Source organism: Carcharhinus amblyrhynchos, chromosome 9 (genome assembly GCF_965287045.1).
Source record: "Carcharhinus amblyrhynchos chromosome 9, sCarAmb.v2.hapA, whole genome shotgun sequence".
Classification (NCBI taxonomy): domain Eukaryota; kingdom Metazoa; phylum Chordata; class Chondrichthyes; order Carcharhiniformes; family Carcharhinidae; genus Carcharhinus; species Carcharhinus amblyrhynchos.
The window spans coordinates 5,973,774-5,987,538 of NC_137332.1; positions in this window are offsets into that span (position 1 = coordinate 5,973,774).

The following is a 13,765-nucleotide window of genomic DNA, read 5'->3' on the forward strand; positions in this document are numbered from 1 at the left end:
GCAGAGGGACCTCGGGGTCCTTGTGCATGAGTCGCAAAAACCCAGCTTGCAGGTGCAGCAGGTGGTCAGGAAGGCGAATGGGATGCTGGCCTTCATCGCGAGGGGGATTGAATATAAAAGTAGGGAGGTCTTGCTGCGGCTGTATAGGGCATTGGTGAGGCCGCAGCTGGAGTACTGTGTGCAGTTTTGGGCGCTGTACTTACGCAAGGATATTTTGGCCTTGGAGGGAGTGCAGAGGAGGTTTACTAGGCTGATGCCGGAGTTGAGGGGGTTGAGCTATGAGGAGAGGCTGAATAAATTAGGCTTGTACTTGTTAGAGTTTAGAAGAATGAGGGGAGATCTCATTGAGACGTATAAGATGATGAATGGGATGGATAGGATAGAGGTGGAGAGACTCTTCCCGCTCAGAAAGGACAGTAGGACTAGGGGGCACAGCCTCAAGATAAAGGGGGGGGGCGGTTTAGAACGGAGTTGAGGAGGAACTTCTTCACTCAAAGGGTGGTGAATCTCTGGAATTCTCTACCCGTTGAAGTGGTGGAGGCTGCCTCGCTAAATATTTTTAAGACGCGGGTTGATGGGTTTTTGATAAGCGAGGGGATTAAGGGTTATGGGGAGAGGGCAGGAATGTGGAACTGAGCCATGACAGATCAGCCATGATCTTATTGAATGGTGGGGCAGGCTCGAAGGGCTAGTTGGCCTACTCCTGCTCCTATTTCTTATGTTCTTATTATGTTCTTATGAGAATGTCCGGGGTGCATGGGGTCCTTAATTATGTTGGCTGTTTTGCCAAGGCAGTGGGAAGTGTAGACAGAGTCAATGGATGGGAGATTAGTTTGACACATTTCAAAAGACATGCTAGTTAGGTGCATTGGCCATGCTAAATTCTCCCACAGTGTACCCAAACAAGTGCCAGAGTGTGGTGGCTAGGGGATTTTCAAAGTAGCTTCATTACAGCATTAATGTAAGCCTACGTCTGACTCAGATAAATAAACTCTGTGGGAGGAAACCGGAATACCCGGAGGAAACCCACATAGACACGGGGAGAATGTGCAAACTCTACGCAGACGGTCGCCCAAGCCGGGAATCGAACCCAGGTCCCTGGCACTATGAGGCAGCAGTGCTAACAACTGTGCGCCATGCGGGCCACAGCACATTTCAACTCCTGGAATTGAACAGATGCACGTTTGGCTTCTGAGGAAGTGTAAGGAATGTCAGAAAGCAACAAACTGCAGAGGCTGTGAATCCAAAATAGAGGCAGAAAAGGCTGGGAATATTCAGCAAGTCAGGGCAGCATCTGTGTAAAGAGAGGGAGAGACAGAAAGATGGTTTTGGGTCTGGGAGCCATTCATCGGAACTAGAAATGTAATAGGTTTGAAGCAAAACAGCATTTTCTGCCTATGTTTTTTTGAATTTGATTACTGTTTAAACAGTTGTAGAATCGTGAAATCATTACAGCACAGGAGACCATTTGGCCCATCAAATCCATACTAGCTCGCTTCAAGAGCAGTGCTAATCACTGTGCCATCGTGCCACCCTGTCATTGTACTTCCAGTTAGTTAAATGTGTGTCTTCTCATTCTTGTGCTCCCTTCAATGGGGACAGTCTCTCTGTATCGACTCCGTCTAGACTCCTTAAGCATACATCATACATTTAGTATCGAGCCACTGGAAATAACCGGGTATTAACGTTATCCCAGCACTCTGTAACTGACCTTACTTCATGGAGCTGTCAGTGATTTTTGATCACTTTAATTAAATACAGCGTGCAGTTAACTTTTATCTGAGGAAAGCTGAGTTGCTCAGGAATTCCTGATGGTGAGTAATCTCTTTCACGGCATCAGAGGGATTTGTGGATACTGTGAGAAGCTGGAGTTGGGGCAGAAGGTCAGCCATGAATGGTGGGGCAGGCTTGAAGGAGCAAGTGGCCTCCTTCTGCTCCAATTCCTTATGTTTTCAAATCATCAACACGCATCCATCATATTTTTTCCCTCCCTGTTAGACCAATTTTTCAGGGAGGTGATGGCCTTTTGGTATTATCGCTGGACTATTAATTCGATAACTCAGCTAAGATATTGGGGACTCATGTTCGAATCCCACTGCAGTGGGTTGGAGTTTGAAAGCAATAAAAAAAAAACCTGGAATTAAGAATCTACTGATGGTCTCGAAACCATTGTCGATTGTCGGAAAAACCCATGTGGTTTACTAATGTTCCTCTAGGGAAGGAAATCTGCCGTCCTTACCTGGTCTGGCCTACAAGTGACTCCAGAGCCACAGCAATGTGGTTGACTCTCAACCACCCTCGGGCAACTGGGAATGGCCAGTGATGCCCCTGACCCAGGGATTAATTAAAAAAAAACTTCCTCTGGCTCCAACAGGCAGCTGGAGCTCTCTGCTGACATGTACAGGAGATGGGAGTTTAATTGTTAGTTATTTATCATTAATCCTGAGAGCTGGGCTAATTGATGCACAACATATGAATGTGAGGTGGATTTAAGAATTGTCTGTTTGCCTGAAGGAAGTCATGGTAAACCTTAGCCCTCAACTGGAATACTGTGTGAGGTACTGGGTGTCAAGGCCATGTCACACAGAGGAGGTTTTACAGGACGATAGCAGTTCCATGGAAGGTGAGATGGCTCTGCTTCAGGCAGGGAAGGCTAAAAGGGAGGTTGCATAGATACTAGCCTAGCCTAGACTGTCCTCTCTGTGACATCAGATCCACAGCGATGTGATTAACTCTGAACTGCCCACTGAGACGACCTAGCGAGCCATTCAATTCAAGGGCAGTTAGCAATGGGCAATAAAGAACAAAAAACAGAGAACTGTACAGCACAGGAACAGGCCCTTCGGCCCTCCAAGCCTGCACTGATCATGATGCCTGTCTAAACTGAAACCATACGCACTGACGGAGTCCTTATCCTTCCATTCCCAGCCTATTCATGTATTTGTCTAGTTGCCCCTTAAATGCCGCGATCGTACCTGCTCCCACCCCCTCCCCATGCAGTGCGTTCCAGACATTCACCACCCTCTGTGTAAAAAAACACCCTTGCACATCTCCTCCAGACTTTTCCCCAGACACCTTAAACCTATGTCTCCTTGTATTTGTCTTTTCTATGCTAAGAAAGAGCATCTGACTATCCACTCTGTCCGTGCCTCTCATAATCTTGGAAACCTTTATCAGGTCGCCCTTTAACCTCTGTTGCTCCAGTGAGAACAATCTGAGTTTATCCAACCTCTACTCATAGCTAATACCTTTTAGACCAAGCAACATCCTGGTAAACCTCTTCTGTACCCTCTCCAAAGCATCTACATCCTTCTGGTAGTGTGGCGACCAGAATTATACACAATATTCCAAATGAGGCCTAACTAAGGCTCTGTACAGCTGCAGCGTGACCTGCCAATTTTTATACACAGTGCCCCCACCAATGAAGGCAAGCATGCCGTATGCCTTCTTGACCACCTTCTCCACCTGCGTTTCCATTTTCGGTGGATGAAAGCAAACTACTGCAGAAGGTGGAATCTGAAACTAAAAGAGTTTCTTTGTTCTGAGAAAATGCTGGAAAATCTCAGCAGGTCTGGCGGCATCTCTAAGGAGAGAGAAGAGCTGACAAAGCTTTGACAAAGGATCATCTGGACTCAAAAAGTCAGCTCATTTCTCTCCTTACAGATGCTGCCAGACTTGCTGAGATTTTCCAGCATTTTCTCTTTTGGTTGCCACATTCAGTGACCGGTGGACATGTAGCCCAAATTTCTCTGTCTATCAATACTCCTGAGGGTTCTGCCATTTACTGTGTAATAAATGCTCGCCTTGGCGGGGACGCCCACATCCTATGGAAAAATAAAGAAAAGTGAAATCAAATCCATTCACTTGCCAGAAGGAATCATTTCTCCCAATTTTCTCTATCAAATTCCTCAAAATTCTGTCTCTATCCCTTTTTGCCCTCTGCCATGTTAAATTCTCCCTCAGTGTGCCCGAATAGGTGCCGGAGTGTGGCGACTAGTGAAATTTCACAGTAATTTCATTAATGTAAACTGAATTGTGACACTAATAAACTTTAACTGAAGATTGATTCTCTATCAGAAGGATCTGCTTTCACAATGTTTGTTTCATACATTTTGCAAAAGAAAAGCATTTAAAGTAACCCTTTGATTCTGAGCCTGCAGCTGGGAAAGTCTTTAGTAGGTTTTTGTGCTGAAAGATATATTTCTACTGTCTGGGTTCTGCCCTGACTGACTCGATCGAGGAGACGGGATGTGTAAACATTCTAATGAGACAACGTCATGGTAACACCTCACTGCTGGGATGCTTCAGGCAACTGCCTCAAGTGGGGCTGTCTGGGCTTTAGTTATTTTGTTAATAATATGGATGATGTCATAGAAATGCTGTCAATAAGGAAACAGCCATATTGCAGGAGGTGCCAGGCCCAGTTGGTAGCTTGTTTGGGTGAAGCATGCCTTTGCTTCGCCCTGTCTGGTTGGGTAGCTAATCCTGAAGACATCATTTTGGCCAGCCTTGAGAAATTACAGCCAGACGCCTTCAGTGTCGGAGGAAGGGTCACTCCAGCATCAGCGGCAGTGTTGCGGGTTCTCCAGTCCAGCAGGATTGCGATCTTGCCCTTTTCGTTGAGAAGTCGATTACTGGCGTTCAGACTTGGTGTTATCGAGGTTGGTGAAAACACCCGTTAAAAGTATTCATTGCAGAGGAAGTTCGGGAAGCTGGTAGTGAGAGTGGGAAGGTCTGAGTCTGGTTGGTGGAGGTGAAAATTTCTTTGTGCCTTGAATACTCAGAGAGATAGATCTTGGGGAGGTTCCCCAAAGCCACACACCCACTTGGGGCCTCTGCTGTCGGGGAGTATGGATGAACAAACCAGAAGGTTTTAGTCAGAATCATAGGATCATACAATGTGGAAGAAGGCCATTCAGCCCATCGCATCTGCATTGACCACAATCGCACCCAGGCCCTAACCCCGTAACCCCACCTATCTACCCTACAAATCCCCCTGACACGAAGGAGCAATTTAGTGTAGCCAATCAACCCAACCTGCACATCTTTGGAGTGTGGGAAGAAGCCAGAGCATCCAGAGGAAACCCACGCAGACACAGGGAGAATGTGCAGACTCAGCACAGACAGTCATCCGAGGCTGGAATTGAACCCAGATCCCTGGCGCTCTGGGGCAGCGATGATAACCACTGTGTCACCTTACTGCCCGTGCAGTGATGGCATTTTGGCGCTAATGTCTATTAGTAATCCAGAGGCCCCAGACTAATGCTCCTTCCACCACAGCAGCTAGTGGGATTCGAAAATCAATGAATACATCTGGAATATAAAGCTGGTCGCAGTAATGGTGCCAAGACATCATCGATTGTGGTAAAAATGGTTCTATTTCATCAGTAACCTTTAGGGAAGGAAATCTGCCGTCCTTACCCAGTCTGGCGTACATGTGGTATGAGATCAGACACACAGCAATGTGGTTGCCTGTAATCTGCCCTCTGAAATGGTTTAACAAGCCACTTAGTTCAAGGGCTATTCGTGATATGTAGCAAACAGTGTCCTTGCCAGCGACACCCACATCCCATTGAAAGAATGAAAATAAGTTACATCATAGAGGGGGGTGTTTGGACCCATTGTGCCTACATAGAATTCCTACAGTGCAGAAGAAGGTCATTTGGCCCATTGAGTCTGCACAAGCCACAATCCCACCCAGGCCCTATCCTCGTGACCCCACATATTTACCATGCTAACCCCCTTGACACTAGGGTCAATTTAGCATGACCAATCAACCTAACCCGCACATCTTTGGACAGGTGTCTCTTGAAAAGAATTGTCCAATTAGTTCTGTAACCTGCCCTATCCCTGTAACACTGTAAACATTTCCCAGAATTTATTCAATTCCTTTCTGAAAGTTGATATAGAATCTTCTTCCATCAGCTTTTCGGAGAGTGGACGGCACGGTGGCACAGTGGTTAGCACTGCTGCCTCACAGCGCCAGGGACCCGAGTTCAATTCTGGCTTTGGGTGACTGTGTAGAGTTTGCACGTTCTCCCCGTGTCTGTGTGGGTTTCCTCCGGGTTCCTCCCCCAGTCCAAAGATGTGCTGGTTAGGTTGCTTTGCAATGGTAAATTGCCCCATAGTGTCATGGGGACTAACTAGGGTAAATGCGTGGTTTAAGGGGATAGGACCTGGGTGGTGTTATGGTTGGCACAGACTTGATGGGTTGAATGGCCTCTTTCTGCACTGCCGGGATTCTCTTGTTCTATGAGTTCATTTCCGATCCCGCCAACTCACTCTGTAATCTTAGTTTCCTTTATCACTTGTGACTCCTTAGACAGCTGCCACATATCCTGCTCGCTGACCCACCAGCCACTGGAAACAGGCTGTCCTTTGTTCCTGATGGGGTGGCACGGTAGCACAGTGGGTTAGCACTGCTGCTTCACAGCTCCAGGGACCTGGGTTCGATTCCCGGCTCGGGTCACTGTCTATGTGGAGTTTGCACGTTCTCCTCGTGTCTGCGTGGGTTTCTTCCGGGTGCTCCGGTTTCCTCCCACAGTCCAAAGATGTGCAGGTTAGGTGGTTGGCCATGCTAAAATTGCCCTTTAGTGCCCTGAGATGCATAGGTTAGAGGGATTAACGGGTAAAATATGTAGGGATATGGGGGTAGGGCCTGGGTGGGATGTGGTCAATGCAGATTCAATGGGCTGAATGGCCTCTTTCTGCACTGTTGGGTTCTATGATTCTATCATTTCATGGTTCTGAACACCTCAATGAAATCTCCAGTTAATCTTCTCTGCTTGAGGGAGGACAATCCCAGCTTATCCCATCTCCACGCAACTAGCAAGTTTTTTTTAAAATGTGTAAGATATGTTTCAATGCATTAAATGAGTGGGATTAATTAGCAGGGTAAATATGCTGGGTTATGGGGATAGGGTCCGGGTGGGATTGTTGTCGGTGCCGGTTTGATGGGCTGAATGGCCTCCTTCTGCCTGGGATTCTATGATTCTTGGATTAAACGAGTTGATTGATCAGATACTGAAGGTTTGGCAATCTTAGATTCAATAGCAGAGCTGAGTGGAATTAATAGCCTAGAGCGTTCGATGTATTTTGTGAGTGTTGTTAACGAACATGCAGTGTTTCTGTGCCTGCACTGCTTGTTGCAGACCAACATCTGCATTCTGCCAACATTTACACATTTTTAACAATCTGTTCCTGAGACGTGGGCATCACTGGCTGGGCTAGCATTCAGTGCCGATCCCTAATTGCCCTCGAACTGAGTGCCTCCCTCAACCATTTCAGAGGACAGTTAAGCATCAACCACCTTGCTGTGCCTCTGGAGTCACACATAGGCCAGACCGAGTAAGGACGGCAGATTTTCTTCCCAAAAGGGCATTGAAGTGGTTATCAGCAGTTGAAGCAGTTTTGTGTGACCTGTTGAGATGGTAGTCTGAATGGAAAAAGTATCAATGAAGATGATCTAAAGATAGTTCTTGAAGATTTGCAGTGATGGAACTGTGTTTTTTTTCCTTTGACATTTTGTTCCATTGAGGGTTGTCTTTGGGAAGAAGGATTGTTGATATATTCTCTTGGAAACAAATGCTCTTTGTCGTTCGTGTGTGATGACTATTTTGTGTTTTGTCATTGATGGAGGACACCAGATGTTTTTTGTCAGTTCCCACCAGCCCATTCCGTATTTTACAGAACTCCTTGGCTTGCTTTCCTCCCTCTTGCTCGTTTAGCACGGCCAATCCGCCTAACCCGCACATCTTTGGCGTGTGGGAGGAAAGCGGAGCCCCTGGGGAAACCCATGCAGACATGGGAAGAACATGCAAACTCCATATAGACAGTGACCTGATGCTGGAATTGAACCCAGTTCCCTGGCACTGTGAGGCAGCAGTGTTAACCTCTATACCACTGTGCCACCCCTAACTCATGCTTGGGGGTGCATAGGGGCTGATTGAGGTTTGGGGGGGGAGTGGGGGCGGGGGGGGGGTTGCAGGTACCATGAGTCCAATCCTCTGTGTCCCAGGGAAGAGCAGGGTGGAACACACTTTGGAGTTGCTGGCCTCGCAGCCCACGGCATCTGGCACAGCCGAGACTGCCCATGATGATGGTGAGTAGAAGCATTATACCCCGTTACAATGCCCTCAATCTGAAATGTGGCATCAAGTGGAAGCTCCTATTCCCTGACCCTAACCTTCCCCCTCTGCTTCTCTTCCTCCTGGTGTGGAAGAGCTGTCACCTGGACAGTCTCTGCGGAGGCAGGAGGAAGAGCTAGCTCGTGAAAGTGATGAGAACGCAGCACCAGCTGATCTGACCCTTGCTCAGATACTGGCACTGCGCGGAGTGTTGAGTCAGGGGCAGCACATGGTGTGGCACTGGGTTTGACTGGGTTGTAGTGGGTAAGACCAGGTTGTAGTGGGTATGACCGAGCTGTAGTGGGTATGACCAGGCCGTAGTGGGTATGACCAGATTGTAGTGGGTATGACCAGGTGGTATTGCGGATGGCAGAGGAAGTTTGAGTGGCAACTCCCTGGTGAGCAACGTCATTGACACATTCTGGCACAGGCGGGTACAGATGAGGACCTTGATGGGTGGCATGCTGGTGGGCATGCAGATGGAGATGTTGGCGTACTGACGGATTTGGTTTGACTCACGGTAGAGGATTCATTCAGAGGAACACCAATCCCAACAAACACATCCCTTTACAAGATTTTAAACATGCAAATTCCAATTGTAAGTTACCCTACATTTCGGAATCCTGTATCCATTCTGCGTGATGTTCGAAACTCTCAATACAAATACAGAGATAATCAGTTTGGAGTGAGTCCGGGACTGCCGTTGACTGGAGGTAGTGCAAACACTAACAGGAGCAGGTTTAAATTTTGGGCAAGAGATACACAGGGGACGTGAATAATTCTACTTTGCACAGGATGTGATAGTGACCTGGGACTCACTTAAGAAATAGGAGCAGAAGTGGGCCATCTAGCCCTTTGCGCCTGCCCCGCCATTCAGTGAGATCAGGGCTGATCTGAAGTGGATCAGTTCCACTTTCCCGCTTTCTCTCCATATTCTCCCTACTTCTTCTGAGGCGGATGGAGGCAATAAGGAGATTGATTGAGCGTTTGAGGGAAATCAAATTGAAGGAACGGTGATATATTTCCAAGTCAGGACTGCGAGTGGCTTGGAGAGAAACTTGCCGGTGTTCTCACGCGTTTGCTGCTCTTGTCTTTCTCGACGGTAAAATGGTGGTGGGTTGGAAGGTGCTGCCTAGGCAACCTGGGTGAGTCCTTGCAGTGCATCTGTGTAGATGGAACACACTGCTGCCACTGTTTATTGGTGGTGGAGGGAGTGAATGTTCGTGGACAGGGTGCCAATCAAAATTCTCTTTTGTTGGAGACAGACATTGCCCGACATTTGTCTGGTGCAAATGTTACTTTCCACTTGTCAGCCCAAGCCTACATATTGCCCAAGTCTTGCTGCATTTGGACATGGACTGTTTCAGTATCTGAGGAGTTGTGAATGGTGCTGAACATTGTGCAATCATCAGCGAACATCCTCACTTCTAGAATCATAGAATCCCTACAATGCAGAAGGAGGCCATTTGGCCCATCGAGCCTGCACTGACCACAATCCCACGCAGGCCTTACTCCTGTAACATCTTTACCCTGCTACTCCCGTGACACTACAGTCAATTTATCATGGCCAATCAACGTAACCCCACATCTTTGGACTGTGGGAGGAAATCGGAGTAGCTGGAGGAAACCCACGCAGACACAGGGAGAACGTGCAAACTCCACACAGACAGTGACCCGAGACCGGAATTGAACCCGGGTCCCTGGTGCTGTCAGGCAGCAGTGCTAACCAGTGTGCCACCGTGCTACCCGCTTCCCATCTGATGGGAGGAAGCAGTTGAAGATTGTTTGGGCCTCGCAATCCTAAGGAACTCCCGCAGTGGTGTCCTGGAGCTGAGATGACTGACCCCCAACCACCACGACCCATCTCCTTCTGTGTCTGAAATGACTTCAACTGGCCGAGAGTTTTTCCCCTGATTTCCATTGACTCCAGTTTTGTTACGGCTCCTTGATGCCAAACTCGGCCAGATACTGCCATGGTGTCAAGGAGGGGGCTGGTGGGTGGTGTCAGAAACAGTGCCTCCTGGACATGTGTCCAATTGTACCAGTGACCCCACAGCCTCGAGGAGTCTGTAAAATCCAGCTCTGTGCCTGTTGCATTGCTGCCCAGAAGGATTTGCAAAAATAAAGGTGCAACTTCTGGATTTGCTTTTTTCAATTACTACTTTCCACTTTGTTCCTTTGAGTGCTTTCGTAATTCTTTAAGACTTTTGTTGAAGTCTTACACGCTAATTTTATCAACTTTTTTAACTATGCTCCTCCATTATGATTTGTTGCAATTTTGTGAAATTTCAAATGTTCCGAATTTAGATACCAAAGTATCTTACAGGATGCTGCGAAGCCTGGATAGAGTGGATGTGGAGAGGATGCTTCCACTAGTAGGAGAAACTAGAACCTCAGGCTAAAGGGACGGTCCTTTAAAACAGAGATGAGGAGGAATTTCTTCAGCCAGAGAGTGGTGAATCTGGTGCAGAGGTCTGTGGAGGTCGGGTCATTGAGTGTCTTTAATACAGAGATGGAGAGGATCTTGATTGGTAAAGGGATCAGGACTTATGGGAAAAAAGTAGGAGAATGGGGATGAGAAAAAAACTAGCCATGATTGAATGGCAGAACGGACTCGATGGGTCGAGTGGCCTCATTCTGCCCCCTATGTCTTATGGACTTGTGGTCAAAGTGAAACATCTGAAACATTTTGCTGTGTGGCAGAATTTGAAGATATAAGATCGCGATCTCCAGTGGTGCTGTTACATAAATAGTGCTATACTTCATCATCTATTACTCTGCCAAGGTGGAGTTACATTCCCCACATGATATTCTATAATCACAGCCTGGCGATATTCCCTGTGGTGTGGTCAGGAAACTCTATGCCTAAAGATTGTCTGTTAGTTTCTGGCTGGAGGGTGGGAATGCCGGTCAGAAGGACTCAGCTTTTTAATTTGATGTCTGTTCTGATGAACGATGTGGCGTTAACTCCCCCAGTTTGAGGGAGACCATTCTGCCCGGGCTTTCCCTGCTGGAATCCAACTGTTCTTTGAGAGGAATCAAAGTCATATTCTAAGGGAAGTGGGCTGTGCAAAGACATTCAAAATAGATTGTGGAAAAGGTTTTTTAGAGAAATTCACAGTCTAAAGATGTGTGTAGGTTAGGTTGATTGGCCATGCTAAAATTGACCCATAAGACCATAAAACATAAGAAATAGGAGCAGGAGTAGGCCATCTAGCCCTTCGAGCCTGCCCCGCCATTCAATAAGATCATGGCTGATCTGATAATGGTTCGGTTCCACTTACCCGCCTGCTCCTTTAATTCCCTTATTGATCAGAAATCTATCTACCTGTGACTTAAATATATTCAGCGAGGTAGCTTCCACTGCTTCAATGGGCAGAGAATTCCAGAGATTCACCACCCTCTGAGAGAAGAAGTTCCTCCTCAACTCTGTTCTAAACTGACCCCCCCCCTTATTTTGAGGCTGTGTCCTTGTTTCCTATCTAAGTGGAAAGAATCTCTCCGCCTCTACCCTATCTAGCCCCTTCATTATCTTAAATGTCTCTATAAGATCACCCCTCAGCCTTCTAAACTCCAACGAGTATAGTATGGATATGATCGGCGCAACTTGTGGGCCGAAGGGCCTGTTTGTGCTGTAGTGTTCTGTGTTCTATGAGTACATTGGAGCAGAATTAGGCCACTCTGCCCATCGAGTCTGCTCCGCCATTCAATCATGGCTGATATTTTTCTCATCCTCATTTTCCTGCCTTTTCCCCATAAACCCAATCCTCTTATTAATCAAGAACCTATCTATGTCTGTCTTAAAGACACTCCGTGACCTGGCCTCCACAGCCCTCTGCAGCAAAGTGTCAAGGGGGTTAGCAGGGTAAATGCGTGGGGAATTGGGCCTGGGTGGCAATGCTGACTGAGAAATAATTGCAGACCACTGAGGGTATCTCCTCCTGAGCCTGTGTTTGAAATAGCATCCCAGCATCTTTTATATCCCACCCAATCAGGCCTTGGTTTCATCTCTCATCTGAAAGACAGCACCTCTGACAGTGCAGCACCCCCTTCAAGCGCTGCACTGGATTGTCAGCCTCGATCTTTGTGCTCGAGTTACCACGTAAAGAATACCGAGGGCACCACTGGATTTATTTGCCAAAACTCCCACAGGCTAGGGGGAAGGAGACAATCTTGGGGGAATATGGTGGAGGAAGATGTCTCTCCCATGGGACTGAGTTACAGGGAGAGTTTGGACAGGCTAGGATTTTTTTGGAGTGTAGGAGACTGAGGGGCGATCTTATAGATGTGTTAAAGATTGGGAAAGGCATGGATAGGGTGAATGCACTCAGCCTTTCTCCCAGGGTTGGGGAATTGAGAACTAGAGGGCGCAGGTTGAAGTTAAGGGGAGGAATTAATGGGAACCCGAGGAGCATTTAAAAGGCATTTGGACAGATACTTGGATGGGAAAGGCTTAGAGGGAAAAGGACCAAATGCAGGCAAATGGGTTTGGCTTAGATGGGCATTTTGATCTGCGTGGGCCAGTTTGGGCTGAAGGGCCTGTCTCCGTGCCATAGATTCCATGATTCTAAGACTTACGAGCAAGTGGTTGCCTGGTAGCAAATTACTATTTATCTGTTTCCTGAACTGTGTGAGTTGGAATCGAGAACTGGGAGAAGTGTATTGTGTATAAATCAAATATGTGTGTGTGTGTGTGTGTGTGTGTGTGTGTGTGTGTGTGTGTGTGTGTGTGTGTGTGTGTGTGTGTGTGTGTGTGTGTGTGTGTGTATAATTTTATTCATTCGTGGGACATGGGCATCATTGGCTGGGCCAGCATTTATTGCCCATCCCTAGTTACCCTTGGAGGGCAGTTGAAAGTCAACCACGTTGCTGTGGCCCTGGAGTCACATATAGGCCAGACCAGGTAAGGACGGCAGATTTCCTTCCCTGAAGGATATTAGTGAACCAGATGGTGTTTTCTGACAATCGACAACGGTTTCGTGGTCATCAGTAGATTCTTAATTCCAGATCATTTTTATTGAATTCAAATTCCACCAGCTGTCGTGGCAGGATTTGAACCCAGGGCCCCAGAGCATTGGCTCACTTTCTGGATTAATAGTTTAGCGATAAGATGTGCGATTTAGGTTGATTGGCCATGCTAAGAAATTGCCCCCTTGTGTCTGGAGATGTGTAGGTTAGAGGAGGTTAGGGGTATAATATGTAGGGATATGGGGGTGGGGCCTGGGTGGGATTGTGTTCGGTGCAGACTCGATGGGCCGAAGGGCCTCTTTCTGCACTGTAGGGTTCTATGATCTATAACACCACTAAGCCTTGCCTCACCATGCGTGTGTGCCTGTACCTATAACTCTTTCTTGACATTAATGCCCAATGTCACATTATACAACCACCCAGTGATTCTACATTTGCATCAAAGCTGTCTCTAACCATCGGCCTCCATTTTCTCAAGGGCTGCTGTTTTTTTTTAACAAGACTCCCAGTCATCTCTGCAGCAAAATGCCCGACAGAGGGTTCCCTTCTCTGGCAGAGGCCCTCGTTCTTTCTTTCTCTCTCACTACTCTCTGAAGTGGCTGGGAATCTGCACTGCTGCGAATGCTGTTGATGGTGTCGCGGGCATATGGGTCTGGGGTCAGGGTCCCAGT